General features: G+C 43.7%; 2 long non-coding RNA genes across 2 annotated transcripts; one reads left to right on the top strand and one right to left on the bottom strand.

Moving 5' to 3' along the window:
- Positions 1-427: 427 nt before the first annotated feature.
- Positions 428-8,326, bottom strand: LOC124110179 (uncharacterized). The gene is made up of 2 exons (XR_006857208.1): positions 8,236-8,326; positions 428-1,673 (listed from the first exon to the last, which is right to left on the bottom strand). It is a non-coding gene; the product is annotated as an uncharacterized LOC124110179 (long non-coding RNA).
- LOC124110178 (uncharacterized) lies at positions 5,876-16,134 on the top strand. The gene is made up of 2 exons (XR_006857207.2): positions 5,876-8,325; positions 15,927-16,134. It is a non-coding gene; the product is annotated as an uncharacterized LOC124110178 (long non-coding RNA).
- The last annotated feature ends 582 nt before the right edge of the window (positions 16,135-16,716 follow it).

Raw genomic sequence — 16,716 nt, 5'->3', positions numbered from 1 at the left:
GAACATACACTCCACAGACAAGGGGGGGCTACTGTGCGTGAAACTTCTGTGCATGCTCTAACACTGTGCTTGTGAGTTGTTCCTGTTATCCTTGTAGATGTGGTCAGAGATTGTCAATGTGGCTAATGTTGATCTGGGATATAGTAAAAAGTCTCACAGCCCTAATTGTGAACTAAGCATCTGTGGAGAGAATTATGTGTGGTGAATTCCTGAGCTCTAGAACATGTTCCTTTAATCTTTGTTTTATTCATTTTTGTGCTAGGGATCAAACCCACTGTCTGACTGGTGCTAGGCAAGTGATCTACCACTGAACTACCTCCCACTCCTGGTCTGTTTTAGAAATTGCTCTCATGGTGGTCAGATTGTCATGCCTACCAGCTGAGCTCACAGGGACTTGGGGGCCACAGAGAAAGCTCAGAGGAGGAGATAAGAAAGAACTAATATTTATTGACAGATCTCCTTTGTTCTGGACCCTTCATATATTTGGGTTAATCTTTATAGTTGATGTATGCATTATACAATATTCCCATTTTACACATGAGGAAAGAGACTTAGGGTCATCACCAAGAAGTGATGGAGCTTGAATTCTAACACTGTTCCTTCTGACTAAAAGTTTTCTGTCGCCTGAAGAGGAACCTTGAAGCATAGATACTTGGGCTCTAATCTAATGGCTTCTGGTGTGAGGCTGTAGGAAGGGTGAGCCCCAGGCAAGAAAGTTAGAAAATTTAAAAAACAACACCACCTGTACTCCCAGCTACTTGGGAGGCTGAGGCTGGAGAATCTCAAGATCGAGGCTAGCTTCTGTAGTTTAATGAGACCCTGTTCCCAAAAGGGCTGCGATGTAGCTCACTGGCAGAGCACCCCTGGGTTCAATTCCCAGTACTACAAAACAACAACAAACAAAAACAAAAACTGAGGAAAACCAGACAACTCTGTGGGCAGTCTATTTGGGACCTCTGGGAGTGAAAATTACCATCAGGAACCCTGTCACTTGTCTTCTCTTTATATCTGCTTCAGCTAAATTTACCATTCATCCATCCCTTCCCAAACGTTAATCAAAGCACCAGGCCTGTGCTGGGCCCAGCAGTAAGACTGAGTTCCTACCTCTGGGTGCTACAGGAGGAAGCATGTCAACATAACACTGAAGAGTGGATGTAAAGTAATCCATAGTAAGCATAACAGCATTACCATTTGCCCACAATTGCTTCTACTGCTGGGTGTATATACCAAGGTATTTAAGAACAGGCACTTGTACCCCAATGTTCATAGAAGCATTATTCATAATAGCCAAATGTAGGAAAAACTCGATGTTCATTGAAAGATGAATAGATAAACAAAATTTGCTATATACATACAGTGAAATATAACTCAGTTTTTAAAAGGAATGAAACCCTGGTATGTGCTACCTCATGGATGAACCTTGAAGACATTAAACTAAGTGAAATAAGCCAGTCACAGCAGGCCAAATGCTAGATGGTTCCAGTTGTATGAAGTACCTACAGTAAGTCACAGAGACAGGAAGTAGAACCCCTGTTGCCAGGCATCCTGTGAGGAAGCAGTTAGGGAGTTTCTGTGGAGCGGTGCAGAGTTGGATCCTGGGATGGTACAGTTTGGAGAAAGGGTGGTGAGAAGCACAGCAGTGTGAGTGTGCTCCATGCCATGGAACTGCACACCTGCAAATGATGAAAATGGTAAATTTTATGTACACTTTGCCACAATATAAAAATGTAATATATTTGGAGCTTTTTCTTTCTTTCTTTTTTTTTTTTTTTTTTTGGTACCAGGAATTGAACACAGGGGTGCTTAACCGCTGAGCCACATCCCTAGCCTTTTTTTTTTTTTGTATTTTATTTAAAGACAAGATCTTGCTGAATTGCTTAGGTTCTTGCTGAGTTGCTGAGGCTGGCTTTGAACACCCAGTCCTCCTGCCTAAGCCTCCTGAGCTGCTGGGATTACAGGCTTACACCACCACATCTAGCTGGGAGTCTTTTAAACAATATGAAAAATTTAAATTGTTAAAATAAATTTATTTTATGTTTTACCAAAAATAGGTAATGCAAATAGCCATATAGTAACCTTTGTGGTTAGTGCTACAGAGAACCCTACCTAGTGTTGGGAGAGAGGATAACAGGTAAACCAGTTCTGGTTACTGAGGTTCTGAAACTGAGAAGGAGTTCTTCTTTCAGAGAATGTCATTTCAACCAAGCCCTGAAAGGGAAGGCTTAGTGAAAGGGGTGGGTATGGGTGAAGGACAGAACATTGCAGACTGGAGGAACACAGCAAGGCAAAGACTTGCCAAAGGGCCATAGTGTCCTCCCAGGAGCAAATGGAATCCACTAAAGAGTTTGAGCAAGGGATTTTTATTTATTTTATTTCAGGGCCTTGTATGTGCTAGATAAGCATTATAGATTCACACCCTGCCCTGGGATTTTTGTAACTTGACAGTCCATTTACCTACTTGAAATTAAGTAGAAATGGAAAGAATTTAAAATTTATTGTGGGCATACCATGTGCTAGCTGCTTTTCCTGCCATTCTCTTCTTGGGTAGAAGGCCTGTGAGGTCAGAATTATAAGGAGCTGAATCCCTTGCGGACAAGGACTAGCATTTTCAAATCTCTGTCACTAAGCATAACATTTGGCATAAGCAAGGTGCTCAAAAATAACCTAATGGTTGATTTTACAGCTGAGGCTCAGGGAGATGAAGCCATTTGACCCAAGTGAGCAGGTAAGGAGCTATGTGGTCTAGGAATGGGGCTAGCCCCAAGCCCACACCTCTGGTAGACCAGGCTGCAAATGCCAAAATCCCAGAATTCCCTGCTCATTTCCAGAGCTGCTTCCCAGGTCCCTTCTCTCAAGAACACTGGTGTGTGTGCCCCTAGGTCCAAGAAATGGCCAAGGGGCAGACTTTAATGAGAGTGTGACTTTGCACTTACAGGCTGCAGGGGACTAGGGAGGGTAGTGTACTAGTTTCCTATTGCTGCTGTGTAAGAGTTACCACAAAGTTATTATCTCATTTTAGAGATCAGAAGTCTAAAACAGATCTGGGTGTGGTGGCACACATCTGTAATTCCAGGGATTTAGGAGCCTGAGGCAGGAGGATTGAAAGTTTGAGGCTGGCTTAGGTAACTTTTAGTGAGACCTTATCTCAAAATAAAAATTAAAAAGGTGTGGGAATGTAGCTCAGCGGTAAAGCACCCCTGGATTTAATACCTAATTAAAGAAAAAATCCAAATAGATCTCAGTGGCTCAGTGTGGTGGCAAATGCCTGTAATCCCAGCAGCTTGGGAGACTGAGACAGGAGAACTGTGAGTTCAAAGCCAGCCTCAGCAACTGTGAGGTGCTAAGCAACTCAGTAAAAACTACAGAATAGGGCTGGGGGTGTGGCTCAGTGGTTGAGTACCCCTGAGTTGAATCCCCCGGTACCAATAAAAAAAAAAAATGGGTCTCAGTGGGCTATAATCAAAAGTATTGATTGGCATTCTCCTGGCTGACCCCTGTTCCCTCTTTTCACTTTTAGATCTTTGTGATTACATTGAGCCCATTTGATAATCCAGGATAATCTCCCTGTTTTGTGGGTTAGATGACTAGGAATTTTAATCTCCCTTGTCATATTAAGATAATATATGCCGCAGTCTGGCTGGGCACAAAATAATGGAGCCGCCATGAGGCACTTGTAGGTTCAAACAGGAACTCCTTTATTGCCCAAATTCCCAGGAACACCACACACCAAACGGAACTCCCTCCACCGGAACTTCACCAACCAACTCGAACTCTCCAGGAATCCCCGAGAGCTCAACCGGAACTCAACTGGGAACTCCTCGAGAACTCAAAAGTAGTGAGGCAGCAGGAGCCGCCCTATTGCCGGACAGCAGGGGTCTATCTACAAATTAATACACAGCCTGTTTCAATCCAGCATCATCCATTCACAGCAATTATACACAGCTTAACTTAATTACCATCATCTTAATGGCTCCCTGGGGTCACCTCGAAACCATTCCTTCTGGCAAAATGCCAGCGGCCATTCCGACTTGGCTGTGGCTCTCAACAAATATATTCATAGGTTCTCAGGATTAGGGTATGGACACTGGAAGGGCCTTGTTCTGCTTACTATCAGTAGAAAGAGAAGTCTAAGGGCCGGGGTCTAGTTCTTGTGCCACCACATTCCCAAGAACTCTGAGAATTCCAATTAGCTTCCAGGCCATTAGGAAGGTATGTTTATCAAGGTAAAGAAGAGGATAGGATAGAATAGAAAACAAACCATATTCAACAGTTGTTGGCTTATTTTGTAACTCTGAGGTTTTCAGATACATAGTATGTAGGCCTCCATCTACACTCTTGACATCCACCCTGCAAAGCCGTATGCAAGTGAGTGTTCAAGATCCCATTATTTTCACCCCACAGGGGAACTAGGCAGTAGGCTGCCACCACTCACGCAGCTTTGATGGGTGTTACAGGACTACCTCTTCTGAACCTCCTGAGAAGCTGGCCGCCTCCACCTTCTGAAACCGAGTCTCCTCTCATTCCACATCTGCCCTGTGCAGTTGCCTCACATCCACACCCTCCTCAGGGCTGTTTAGATTTGTTCATTATGGATTCACCCAAGAGTTGTTCAGCACCTCCACTGGAGCTTCAGAGATGGCTTAGTCATAGTCTGCCTGTGAGCTGGTGAGCGCACCAAAAAAACGAAAGGTGCCATGACAGGGGCAGTAGGGACTAGGTACCAGGGATGGCTGCAGAGGTCACATGGGCAGATGGAGGGTGGTGAGTTTAGGTGGGGGCTTTTCAGAGGAAGTGGTTCTCAAGTTGTCTTAGCTAGGCCAGGAAGCTGAGGGCTAGAATTTTGGGTGAAGAGATAGATCTTGAGGTCAGAGCAGGGCAAGTTTGGGGAATCCCAAATCTGTCATGGTAACTAGAACAGAGGAGGAGGTGGAAGGAGGCAGAAGTAGTCTTAAAACACGAAGGGCTCAATTGATCCTGATGGACCACAACTTCATAAGGAGCCTAAATAGGATTCATTATAACCTCAGCGCCTGGGAGAAGTCCAGCATGGAGCAGGGGCTTAGTCATTATTTGCTGAAAGAATGACATAGGGTCTCTGGACACCCTGCTGGAGAAACTGCACTCTGAGAGGCCAGCAGTTTCCAACCCTGGCTGCACATTAGAATCATCTGGGGAGCTTTAAAAACTAAAAACATCTTTAGTCTGAATCTCAGACTGTGGGACCTGGTGTTCAGAGAGGGTTAAAAGCTCTCCAGGTGATTCCCAGCCTAGGCTGAGAGCCAGGGCTAAAGGTCCCAGGGGACCATTAAAGGGGTTTATTCAGATTTGCATGTTAGAATCATTCTGAATTGACAGCTTTGTGGGAAAGTATGGCAGGGGCTGAGGTGGCAGCTGATGACAGGTGGTTGTAGCAGTCCAGCCAAGAGTGAGTCCCAACTAAGGGAGAGTCAAAAGGATTCTGAGGGAGTTTAGAAAGGTACAAGTCAATGGGATCTTGAGACCGGAGGTGGCAATTCAGGTCTGGTCACCTGACTATCCATGTGAGTGCCCTCTCCTGGAACAGGGAGAGTGCTTTAGGGAGGGTTCCTCTAATGGTTCTCAAAATGTCTGATCTTTGTTGGCTGCTGACTGTTCCGGCCCAGGGTTCCCCCAGTCCCCTCCTTGCCTCAGACCCTTAGTAATCCCAGTTACTTTCATTTCTTTACCACTGTGTGGGCGGGGCCTGTGGCCAAGGGAACAGTCTCCTTAGCCCCCGCCTCCATGCTGCCCCAAAGACTGACACTCTAGACCTGTTTTTTTGCTTTTATTTTTTGGTGGTGTTGGGGATCGAACCCAGGGCCTTGTGCATACAAAGCAAGCACTCTACCAACTGAGCTATATTCCCAGACCCCTAGACCTGTTTTTAAAATAAATAGGGAGGGCTGGGGATGTGGCTCAAGCAGTAGTGCGCTCGCCTGGCATGCGTGGGGCCCGGGTTCGATCCTCAGCACCACATACAAAGAAAGATGTTGTGTCCGCCGAAAACTAAAAAATAAATATTAAAAAAATTATTTCTCTCTCTCTCTTAAAAAAAAATAGGGAAGGAGGCAGGGAGGTTATTTTCCCAACTGTTATGAAAGCAACATTCATTTAAGAACATGAGGAGGGCTGGGGGTATAGGTCAATGGTAGAGCACTTGCCTAGCAAGAGTTGAGGCCCTGGGTTCAATTCTCAGCACTAGGGGGAAAAAAATGGGAAAAATTGAAAAAAAGTGTAACCAATTGTATCATTGCCCACATAAATTGAATCATTGCCATCAATCATCTTGGTGTGTTTCCTAGACATAGATTATTTTGTTTTGTTCCTTTTATAGTTGTAATCAACTGGTGACACTGAACTGATTATAACAATAACAAAGCAGCTTGAGAAAGCAAAGGGAAAATACGCCCAGTGCAGGCAAGGGTGTGGAAAACACTTTCACACAGTGTTGGTGGAACTATGCATTGGTAGAGTCTTTCTGGAGGCAGTTTGACAGTATCAGAGTCATACATATGCATGACCTTTACCCCAGGATTCTCCTTGGAATTGTCCTGCAGAAATAAATGTTCAAGTGCACAAAGTTAAGTAGATGAGGATGTTTGATGCATTTTTCCCCAGTAATAGGGATTGAACCCAGGGACACTACCACTGAGTTATATCCCTAGTCCTTTACATTATTATTATTATTATTATTATTATTTTAAATTTTGAGACAATCTCACTAAGTTACAGAGGTAGGCCTTGAACTAGCAGTCCCCCTACCTCAGCCTCCTGAGTTGAGTTTCTGGGATTACAATGTCAATGTCCTTGGCAATGCATTAGTTCTCTTTAAATAAGGAAAACCTGGGGAAACCCACATACTTATTGCTATAAGTAAAATAAATTCCAGTCTGTCCCTAGATGATATGGGAAATGCACCACAGCACATTGTTAAGAGAGGGCACAGCACATTGCAGAGCACGTGGAATCCCATTTGGGTATTAAAAGCAAACACAGAAAATGTTTCTGCCTTGAAAGAAAGGCACTGAAATGTTAGCAGTGGTGAGTGTGAAGAGGGAACTGGTGAGTTGGTTAGGTGGGGACACTGCAGAATCACCAGGGGCAGATGGGACAGTGTCTGAGATTCAGCCAGTGCAGTGAGATCACTGGGTTCCAAACCCAGAACTACCGCTGACCTTTACACTCAGCAGCTTCTGAACCCCAGCTTTCTCACAAGGAAGATGGGAATGAATGGCAGTTGCTTCTGTCTCCCAGGGCTGCCTGCAGTGGGAGCCAAGTATCTCACTCAATAAGTGCTTAGCATATGAATGTAGTTAATCAATATTAGCTAACTCAGAGATTCCTGAGCTCACATTTCAGCTGAGCCACCAATTGGGCAAATTTCTTAACTTCTTTGAGCCTCGGTTTTTCTGTGAAAAATGTTGATTTATAGAAAGACACAGGGGCGCAGGCCTATGATCTTAGCTACTGAGCCTGAGGTAGGAGGATTGAAAGTTTGAGGGCAGCCTCAGCAACTCAGCGAGACCCTGACTCAAAGAAGAAAGGGCTTGGCATGTAGCTCAGTGGTAGAGTGCCCCTGAGTTGCAACCTCAGTACTGGGGCAGGGCAGGGGGAGGTCAATTATAGCATCAACCCTATAGGGGGGTTTTTTGTTTGTTTTTTTGTGATGCTGGGGATTGAACCCAGGGCCTTGTGCATGAAAGGCAAACACTCTACCAACCAAACTATATCCCCAGCCCAAGCCCTATATGGTTTTAAGGACATGGGATTATAGGATGTCAGTATCTCCCTGAAGAAATTGTCCCATGTCCTAAGACAAAGCTGGTCATTCCAGTCTCTGGATTTTATTCCCAGGAATGTAGATCCCATTAAATCCCCAGTCCTGGAGGGACAGGCTTTGTGCCTCTAGTTGAGCCAGCCCCAGTGTGGGAGGCAGGGGAGCCATGGGGGTGTGGCCACAGTTGCTGCCCAGCTCCAGCCAAGGGTTGGCCATTGTAGACTGGGCCAAGAGCTGCCAGAAATGACTATTTTTCAAGAGAAGTTGTGAAATCAATCTCCTGATTTAACACTCTTAGCAATCAGTTCATTTGGTGAACGCTGTGAAAGCAAATAAAATATGCCAGCAGACCACATTCAACCCAGGCTGTGGGATTGCTCCCTGTTCTACACCCGTTCTGCACTTGATTTAGCAAAATATTTACCAAGATCCTACTGTACCTGTCACTCCTCCAGCACCTGACCATGCTTCTTGTTCTGCAACCTCAGGTCTGCTGGCATAGTGCTCCTGTCAGTCGGTCAATCAATCTGGTGAGTAAAACAGTGTTTCATTGTGGTGGTTTGTTTTGTTTTGTTGTGTTTTAGTTGTAGGTGGACATCATACCTTTATTTTGTATTTATGTGGTGCTGAGGATCGAACCCAGTGCCTCACACGTGCCAGGTGAGGGTTCTACCACTGAGCCAGCCCCAGCCCCAGCCCCTCACTGTGGTTTTAATGTGCCCTTCCTTGACTGCTGCTGAGATTGAATATCTTTTTATGTATCTATATAAACTTTTCTTCATCAATAATATTTTTTGTTTCAAGTCAATTTTGGGGTGCTGGGGATGGAACCTAGAGCCTCATGCATGCTAGACAACTGCTCTACCACTGAGCCACACCCCCAGCCCTCTTTTTGGTTTAGATCATCCTCTGAATATCAATAAATTTAAGGGTTTCCCTGATATATATATATATATATATATATATATATATATATATATATATATATTTTTTTTTTTTTTTTTTAAGTACTGGGCATTGGATCCAGGTGTGCTTTACCACTGAGCTACTTCCCCAGCTCTGTTGTTTTCTTTGTTTTGTTTTTTCGACAGTGTTTCAGTAAGTTGCTTAGGGCTACATTAAGTTGCTGAGGCTACTGGGCATGCTGGTGTGAACGCTTGTAATCCCAGTGTTTTGGGAGGCTGAAGCAGGAGGATTGCCAAGTTTGAGGCCAGTCTCAGCAATTTAGTGAGGCCCTAAGCAACTTAGAGACCCTATCTCAAAATAAAAAATAAAAAGGGCTGGGGCTGTATCTCAGTGGTAAAGCTCCCTTGTGTTAAATTTGCAATTATCCGCCCCCCCACAAAAAAATTGCTGAGGCTGGCTTCAAACTTGTAATCCCCCTGACTTACTGTTTTTTTTTGTTTTGTTTTGTTTTTGAGAGAGAGAGAATTTTTTTTTTTAAATATTTATTTTTTGGTTTTCGGCGGACACAGCATCTTTATATGTGGTGCTGAGGATTGAACCCGGGCCGCACGCATGCCAGGCGAGCGCGCTACTGCTTGAGCCACATCCCCAGCCGACTTACTGGTTTTATAGGTGGGTGCCACTGCACTGGGCCAGAATTTTTCTTTTGAATAACATCACACCCACTAGATTGGACCCCTTGTTTAATTTGGGGCTGTGTACATATCAGAAGGCCCAGTGTCAAACTCAGTATTGCCACCAAGTAGAGTCTCAGTAAATGTTTGAATAGGACTGGTATATAGTTCAGTGGTATAGCACCTGCCTAGCATGAGTGAGGCCTTGTGTTGAATCTTCAGCACCAGGAAAAAAATAGTTTGAACAAATCAAGTCCTGTTTCAAGAGCATGAGATTTCTTCTTTATTCTGCAGTTCTTGGCATAAGTATTATTGATTTAGCTATCACCTTATTCCACAATCAGGCTCCCCACTTTGATGAAAAAACAAACTGTGAGAGGTTTTCTATATTCTACCCCATTAAAACTAGGAAGTAGAAAGGGGAACTAGTAGCCTTAAGGGAACAATGATTCTTTTAGGGGATGGGGAAATATCTACTAAAAGGGACATTGGAACTTGAGAGAGGGCTACTTTGAATCTCTGATAACCAGCTGCATAGAAGTGGTCCAACAGGAGGCTGAGCTGGAGGGCCCCCAGGACACAGAGGGGCCTCCCTTCTTCATGTGTCAATCGCCTTGTGATGCCCTTTTGTGGTGAAGTGGGCAACACTGTTTTCATAGCCAGAAGGCTGGGCTCCAGTCCACTGATTCCCATACCCTGACCAAGTCTGTTTCTTCTTCTATTTAGGGGCAATAATACCCACCTCATGAAGCTGCCCTTTAAGTGAGTAAATATTGAAGGCCCCACCTTTGCAAACAGTGCTAAGCTGCCCTTTGATTTTGTGTTGATAGCATAGCTGGCCTCTGTCACCCTAAGTCAGAGGGGTTTTATCTGGGGATGGATCTAAACTGCATTTGTCCCTGAGTCAGTCTGTTTCAGGCAGCTCTGCTCCCTGGAATGGACTTCCTGTGGCTCTCTGCCTTTCAGGCTGGTCGGTTTTTTTTTTTTTTTTTTTTTTGGTACCAGGGACACTTAACCACTGAACCACATTTGGCCCTTTTAAAAATATTTAGACAGGGTCTCAACTGAGTTGCTTAGGGCCTCAGCTGCTTAGGCTGGCTTTGAACTCACAATCCTCCTGCCTCAGTCTCCCAAGCCACTGGGATTACAGGTGTGCACTCTGCTTTGTGGTCACAGGGACTTCTCTAGAGAGTAAGTTCCTTGAGGGCTGTAGGAAGTCGTGCTGGTTTGAATGTGGTTGTTCCATGCTGGTTTGAATGTGGTTGTTCCGTATGGCTGGTTTGGCATCTGTGTTCAGATAGTATGTTTTTTGTCTTCAGGTAGAATATTCTAGTCCCACAACCCCTTTAATCAGTGTCCTCTGTGAGCATGTGTGGATATTTATCAGGTGGGGTATTTGACAAAGATTGGGGCACACCATGAATGGTGCTTTTTTTCCGTGGTGCTTTCCATCATATCCCCTCCACCCACCTCCAACAGTGTGTCTGTCCATGTCCTTGAGCACCCAAGCTCCAGCAGACCTGTAATCCCATTAGACCTGCTGTTGCCTCACCTGGAGTCATCTTCCATTCACTTCTCACCTGGCAAATGCCTTCCTGCAAGATCTCAGTCACATGGTCTCTCTCTGAAAGCACCACCTGCCCTCCAGGCAGTCAGGCCTCTCTGTAGGTATCATTCACTCACTCAGCTACTTTTTGTGTGTGTGGGCCATGCTAGTGATTTAACCCAGGCCTCATGTTAAGCAAGAGCTCTGTTACTGAACTGCACCCTCATACCCTCAACAGCCCCTAGATCCCCAGAGGAGAACAAGTTTATGGAGAAGATAACAAATTCCATCCCTTGCTGAGTCACAGGCACACGGGAACCGGAGGAAATGTCTGTCCAGACATATTTTGAACTCCTTCCAGGAAATCTAAAAGATGGGACTAGCCCTATAGATATGGGAAACACCAGCCCTTTGATGATAGAAACCATGAGATCAGATGGGAGTACCCAAAGAGAGAGTGTAGTTACAAAAGCAAAGATCCTGGACCCATCCCTGAGGAATACAGTGCTTAAGGGAGAGAAATGGTGAAAAAGACATAAAGATGAAGGAGGAATAAGGGGACAGTCAAACCTTTCATGTGCTCTGTGAGCATATGTGGATATTTATCAAGGTATTATAGGTTTTGTCACTTCCCTATCTAGAATTCATTAAGTCAGAATAAAATGCAAATTCTTTACCATAGTCTCTAATACCCTATATAATCTGCTGCTACTCCTAGCCAAATTCATCTTATACTGCCTTCACCTTTCTCATTGCACACCGGTCACCCACACCAAAGCTGGATGAATGAATGAAGTGTTGGATGGTATTCCAGGTGGCTTCTCAGGCAACAGGAAACCGAGCAGCGCAGGGGCAAAGAGCTTGAGTTCAGGTGCCATACAAACCTGACTCTTCAGCCCCTGGCAGTGCTGCTTATAAGCTCTGAGACTTTGGGGAGGTAACAAATCCTCAGTGAAACTTTCCTCATCTCTGAAGTGGAGATGATGTATCTATATTACAAAATGTTTCTTAAGGTAAAGTTGAGAATTAATGCAGATTGCTTAGCACAGTGCCTGGCACATTTTAAACAGGCGTCAGTGGCATTACCATCTTCATTGGTACTGCCGTCATAGCTTCACTAGCCCTCCTTGTTAACAGAGGAGGAAGCAGGCCTGGCTAGAGTCATTCATGGAGCGGGTGGAGGAGGGGTGATCGGCGCCCAGGCTTCAGGCTTGGAGTGTAGGCCCCTGCACTGAGCTGGAGCTGAGCAGACTTGTTCACGGTTTGGGTCCATCCATTACCAAATTGGAGCTCGCTCGTTCCTTAGCCTTTTTTTAAATTTTATTTTATTGTGAGGGAGCAATTTTTTTTTTTATTAAAGCAGCATAGTTATACATAGTAGTTGGATTCATTTTGATAAAATCATCTAGGCATGGGTTTTGATTTACTCCATTTCAATCCTCATTTCCCCCTCTTTCCTTCCCTTTCCTTCCTTTCCCTCCTTCCTCCCCCTATTCTCTTTCTGCTACTCTACTGTTCTTACCCTTTTGAAGCCTTGGATTCTCTATCTTTAAAATTGCTCAGGAGATCACTGGAATGTAGGGAGATGAAGTATATGAAGGCAGCACAGAGCTGAGCCACCAAGAAGACACTCAGCAGGTGGCAGCTGTTCTCACCCCAGTCTGTGATGCTGAGTTTTTATTCTTCCTACTTAACTTCCCTTTTTAATCTTTTTGTTTTATTTTCTTAAAGATAGATGGGAGACATAGATCACTTTGAGAATTTGTAATCTTACGACACAAAACACAGAAAGTCCACAGCCCTGCCAACATAGAGTATAAAAACTTAGTCTAGCAAATCAGTCAGCCACTCCTTCCTCTCCTCTTTGTCCCCCTTCTATGTTTTCCTTTCCATTTCCACCAGTGGGAGACTATCTGTGTTCAGCTCAAACTCTGACACCTTTATTCCAGTAAAGATTCCCAGCAAAGACCACACATTTTATTTTTGGGGCTGAGGGCATGCTCTCATTAAAATTTCTTAAGTATCAATCCCTCATCTAGAAAACAGTGAAGATTGACTGGTTGCTAGCATGTTTCCAGTTTCATTTAATCTGTACAGTATTGGGGGGTAATTTTCATTCAACTCAATTTATTGAGTACCTTCTAGGTCCAGGCACAGTGATGCTCCTGGAGCTCACATAATGTGAAGAGACTATAAAAACAGGAACCACTAATTAAGGTAATTTCGAATTATGTTAAGTGTTATAACAAAAATAAAACAAGATGAAGAGCTAAGGGAAGACATGTAGGTTATTACCTGAATACAATTTGTATGCATTGGTAAAGTTTAAAAGTATCAAAATATACATTGTTACTTTTTGATTTTTTAAAATTTGTTTTTATTCTGGGGATTGAACCTAGGGCCTCCTGCCTACTAAACATGTGCTCTGCCACAGAGCTCTGCCCCGACTTTTTTACTTTCCTGGTAGCTGTTTTTCTGGAAAACACAGATACTCTGCAGACTGCTCTCCAAGGGTGTGAGAGAATGCTGAAATATATTCTCTTCACACAAAGAACCTCAGAGGCTATCCAGGTTTGATATCCTTAAGTTGCTAGTGGAAAGTTTAATCCAACTTTCAGGCATTCTGTGAAAAGTGTGGATTTTGAATCTTAGGCACCACTCCCTGGAGCAGGCCATCTCCATTTCCATTACTGTATTTGAGGAGTGAATCTAGCCAGTGTGAAACACATCCTTTAGGAAGGTGCCATCCCTGAGTAAATAACCAGCTGAATGTGTTTGAAGGATGTGAAACAAAGATGGACATAGTAAATTCAGAAACCTGAGCCCTTTGGAAGAACTGTAGCCACAGCTGTGAAGAACAAAATTGCCCAGAAGAGGAGTTTTCACTCTGTTTTACAGAAGATCCCAGAATGCTCTTGACTGAGGCAATGCATTTTCCTAACAATTGCTGCTTTTTCAAAAATACTACTCAACTTCACTCATTTAACATGATGACAGGTCTCACAAGAAGTCTAGAAAGGAGGAGGAAACAGTTTCAGTGAGTTCAACTTAATTGTGAGCAACACAGTTAGCATGGTAGAGGGAGATTGGAACTCAGGTCAGCACTGAGCCCCAGCCTGTGTTCCCTGTACCCACCATCTGAGAACCTCAGGTGCTGCCCACTTGATAAGATGAATGGCAGAGCCCAGGGCAGTGGGGTGGGGGTGGAGCTCAAGCCAGTAACCTTTACTTAGTACAGGGTCTGTTCAGCCCGAAGAATGTCACTTGAAACTCTAGGAGAGGGTCTTTTTTCTGCTGTTGAGGACAAGATGGATGATTCATCATTATTTATTATCTTCCAGTGTTTCAAATTTCCTAATATGAGCCAGCCTGGGATTGCTTTTCTCTAAAATTAAAATATCTTTGGGCTGGGGGTGTGGCTCAAGCATATCGAGCTCACCTGGCATGTGTGTGGCCCAGTTTGATCCTCAGCACCACATACAAAGAAAGATGTTGTGTCCGCTGAAAACTAAAAAATAAATATTAAAATTCTCTCTCTCTCTCTCTCAAAAAAAATGTTTAAAACAAAATAAAAGTATCTTTAAGTTACTTTGATTATGAAAGTAGACTATACTTATTGCAAAAACTCAAAAAATGTACAAAGCAGAAGATAAGAGCCCCCCTGTCCATTTTTCTCCCCAACTATAGCCTTAAACACATCTTCAGGGCATAATAAGAAAGTTAATTATTAATTATCTGTTAATTATTCTCATGAAGAAGCTCTAATAGTGTTGGTATGTGTCTAGAGAACCCCTCTCAGGTTTTCAGATGAAAATCTGATCTTGCCTTAAGTTTAATGATTTGTTCAGTTTCCAACAAACTTTCATTGAATGTTATCTGTGTGCTAAGTGTTGCTGATTTGAGATGGACAAAACTACCCTGACCTTAGGCAATTTGTTCCTGTGTTGAACATGCCTGTGTAAATCAAGAATTACAGTGGTAACCTCCAGTGAACATAAACTTTTGGCTGGTACCCCTGCTCCCTCCCAAGGGCACTCTACCACTGAGCTACATTCCCAACCTTTTTTTTTAATTATTTTTTTACAGTGAGACAGGATCTCACTGAGTTACCCAGGCTGGTCTCAGACTTGTGTGATCCTCCTGCCTCAGCCTCCTGAGTTGCTGGACTATAGGCATGTATTACCATGTCCAGCTAAAAACTTTTTTTTATTAAGTCAGACAATAACATATATAATAACATATGTAATTAACTCCTCATCAGAGAAGTCACAATATCCAAATGTCAGAGTACTTTGTAGACTGACTACAGGGGGGCAAAGGGTGGTGCACCCTCTCCAGAAGCCATCAGCAGCAAGTATGGTTTCTTTTCATTTTGGTTGTTGAGATCTCCCTGGGTAATATTTGCAAAATGTTCCATGCGTCCCAAGTATGCGCCAGGTCAGTTAGTCAGCAATTCTGCTTTAAGACCCAGCCTGTATTCCATTACACCAGTGCTGCATTTTCAAAATGGAAGGAATTTAAAGTGTAAAAGCATTTGTTGTGCAGAAGAGACTCCAGGTCTCACACTTGGTTCAATGCCTTTTCCTTTATACCCCTAGATAGAGTTTAGGGCACAAAGTGAATGGTCATTAATCTTATGTGGGCCTCCCTAGCCCATCCCCCACTCTCCCTCCTTATTTTGCTGGGGATGGAACCCAGGACTCATACAGGCTAGGCCAGCAAGCACTCTACAAGCAAGTGCTGCAGCACCAGCCCTTTTGTATGGGCTTTTCATCCAAGGCTGATTATGTGGCTGTATTATTGTAGGCAGCAGACATTCCAGGTTGTTTTTGTATTTGACAAGACAGAAAATTTTTCAATTTCTCTGAAAGAGGTCAATTATTGAGGGAGCTTGTGGCAGGACACCAAATAGAGGTGTAGGACATGGCAGGGAGGGCTTTCTAGCTAGAGAGTGAGTGAATGTTCATTTGAAGAAACAATTTATATTGTTTTTGTTTTCTTCCAGAACTGGAATGTGGAAGAATGCCTGGGCTTCTCTGCTTTGGGGGAAAGGTCAGCCCATATGCATTGTCAATTTGCTCCTGGGGATCTGATTAGAATCTAATGTAATCTGACCTAATCCAGTAAGATTTAATTGATGCTGATGTTTTGTTAGTTTCAACTGTTTAGTTTTTCTTTTTAATAGTTATAATAAAATTACTTTTACCAAGTAATAGATTTTAGTGCTTCTTGGATGAGGGTTGGTGGCAGGGATGGAGGTGTCTTGGGTTGTAATGATTCAGGATCTACTGCTGATGAGTAGGTCATCAGAGGAAACAGCCATTCATTCATTCAAGAAGTATTTATTTCGGTACTGGGGTTGTGGCTCAGCGGTAGAGCACACGCCTAGTGCGTGTGAGGCGCTGGGTTCATCCTCAGCACCACATATGAATAAAAAATAAAGGTATTGTGTCCACCTACAACTAATTTTTTTTTTTAAGTATTTATTTGCTGCCTTTGTGCCAGACACTGTTGAGGGAAGGGGGGGGGACAGACCACTATTGTCTGAAGGAGCTAAGGTGTTTTGACATATCCCTCTGGCCCTCATATCCTGACCTATTCATAGGTGTGGACTCACGACGGACCTAGACTTTTTAAAATCAAATTCTGTCTTCATTAACTATTATGTGAACATTTTGCAAGTTATTTTCATCTTCCTGGGCCTCCATTTCCTCATCTGTAAAACGGGGATAACTCGTTTCACTGAGTTGCAGAGAGGCTGAAATTAAGATAGTCCAGCTGCTGGCACAGTGTGC

The sequence above is a fragment of the Marmota monax genome, unplaced genomic scaffold (genome assembly GCF_021218885.2).
Source record: "Marmota monax isolate L192 unplaced genomic scaffold, Marmota_monax_Labrador192_F-V1.1 WCK01_AAM20220418_F8-fsc00008, whole genome shotgun sequence".
Classification (NCBI taxonomy): domain Eukaryota; kingdom Metazoa; phylum Chordata; class Mammalia; order Rodentia; family Sciuridae; genus Marmota; species Marmota monax.
Note: the sequence above shows the minus strand (reverse complement) of the source record. Positions and strands in the feature narration are given on the sequence as shown.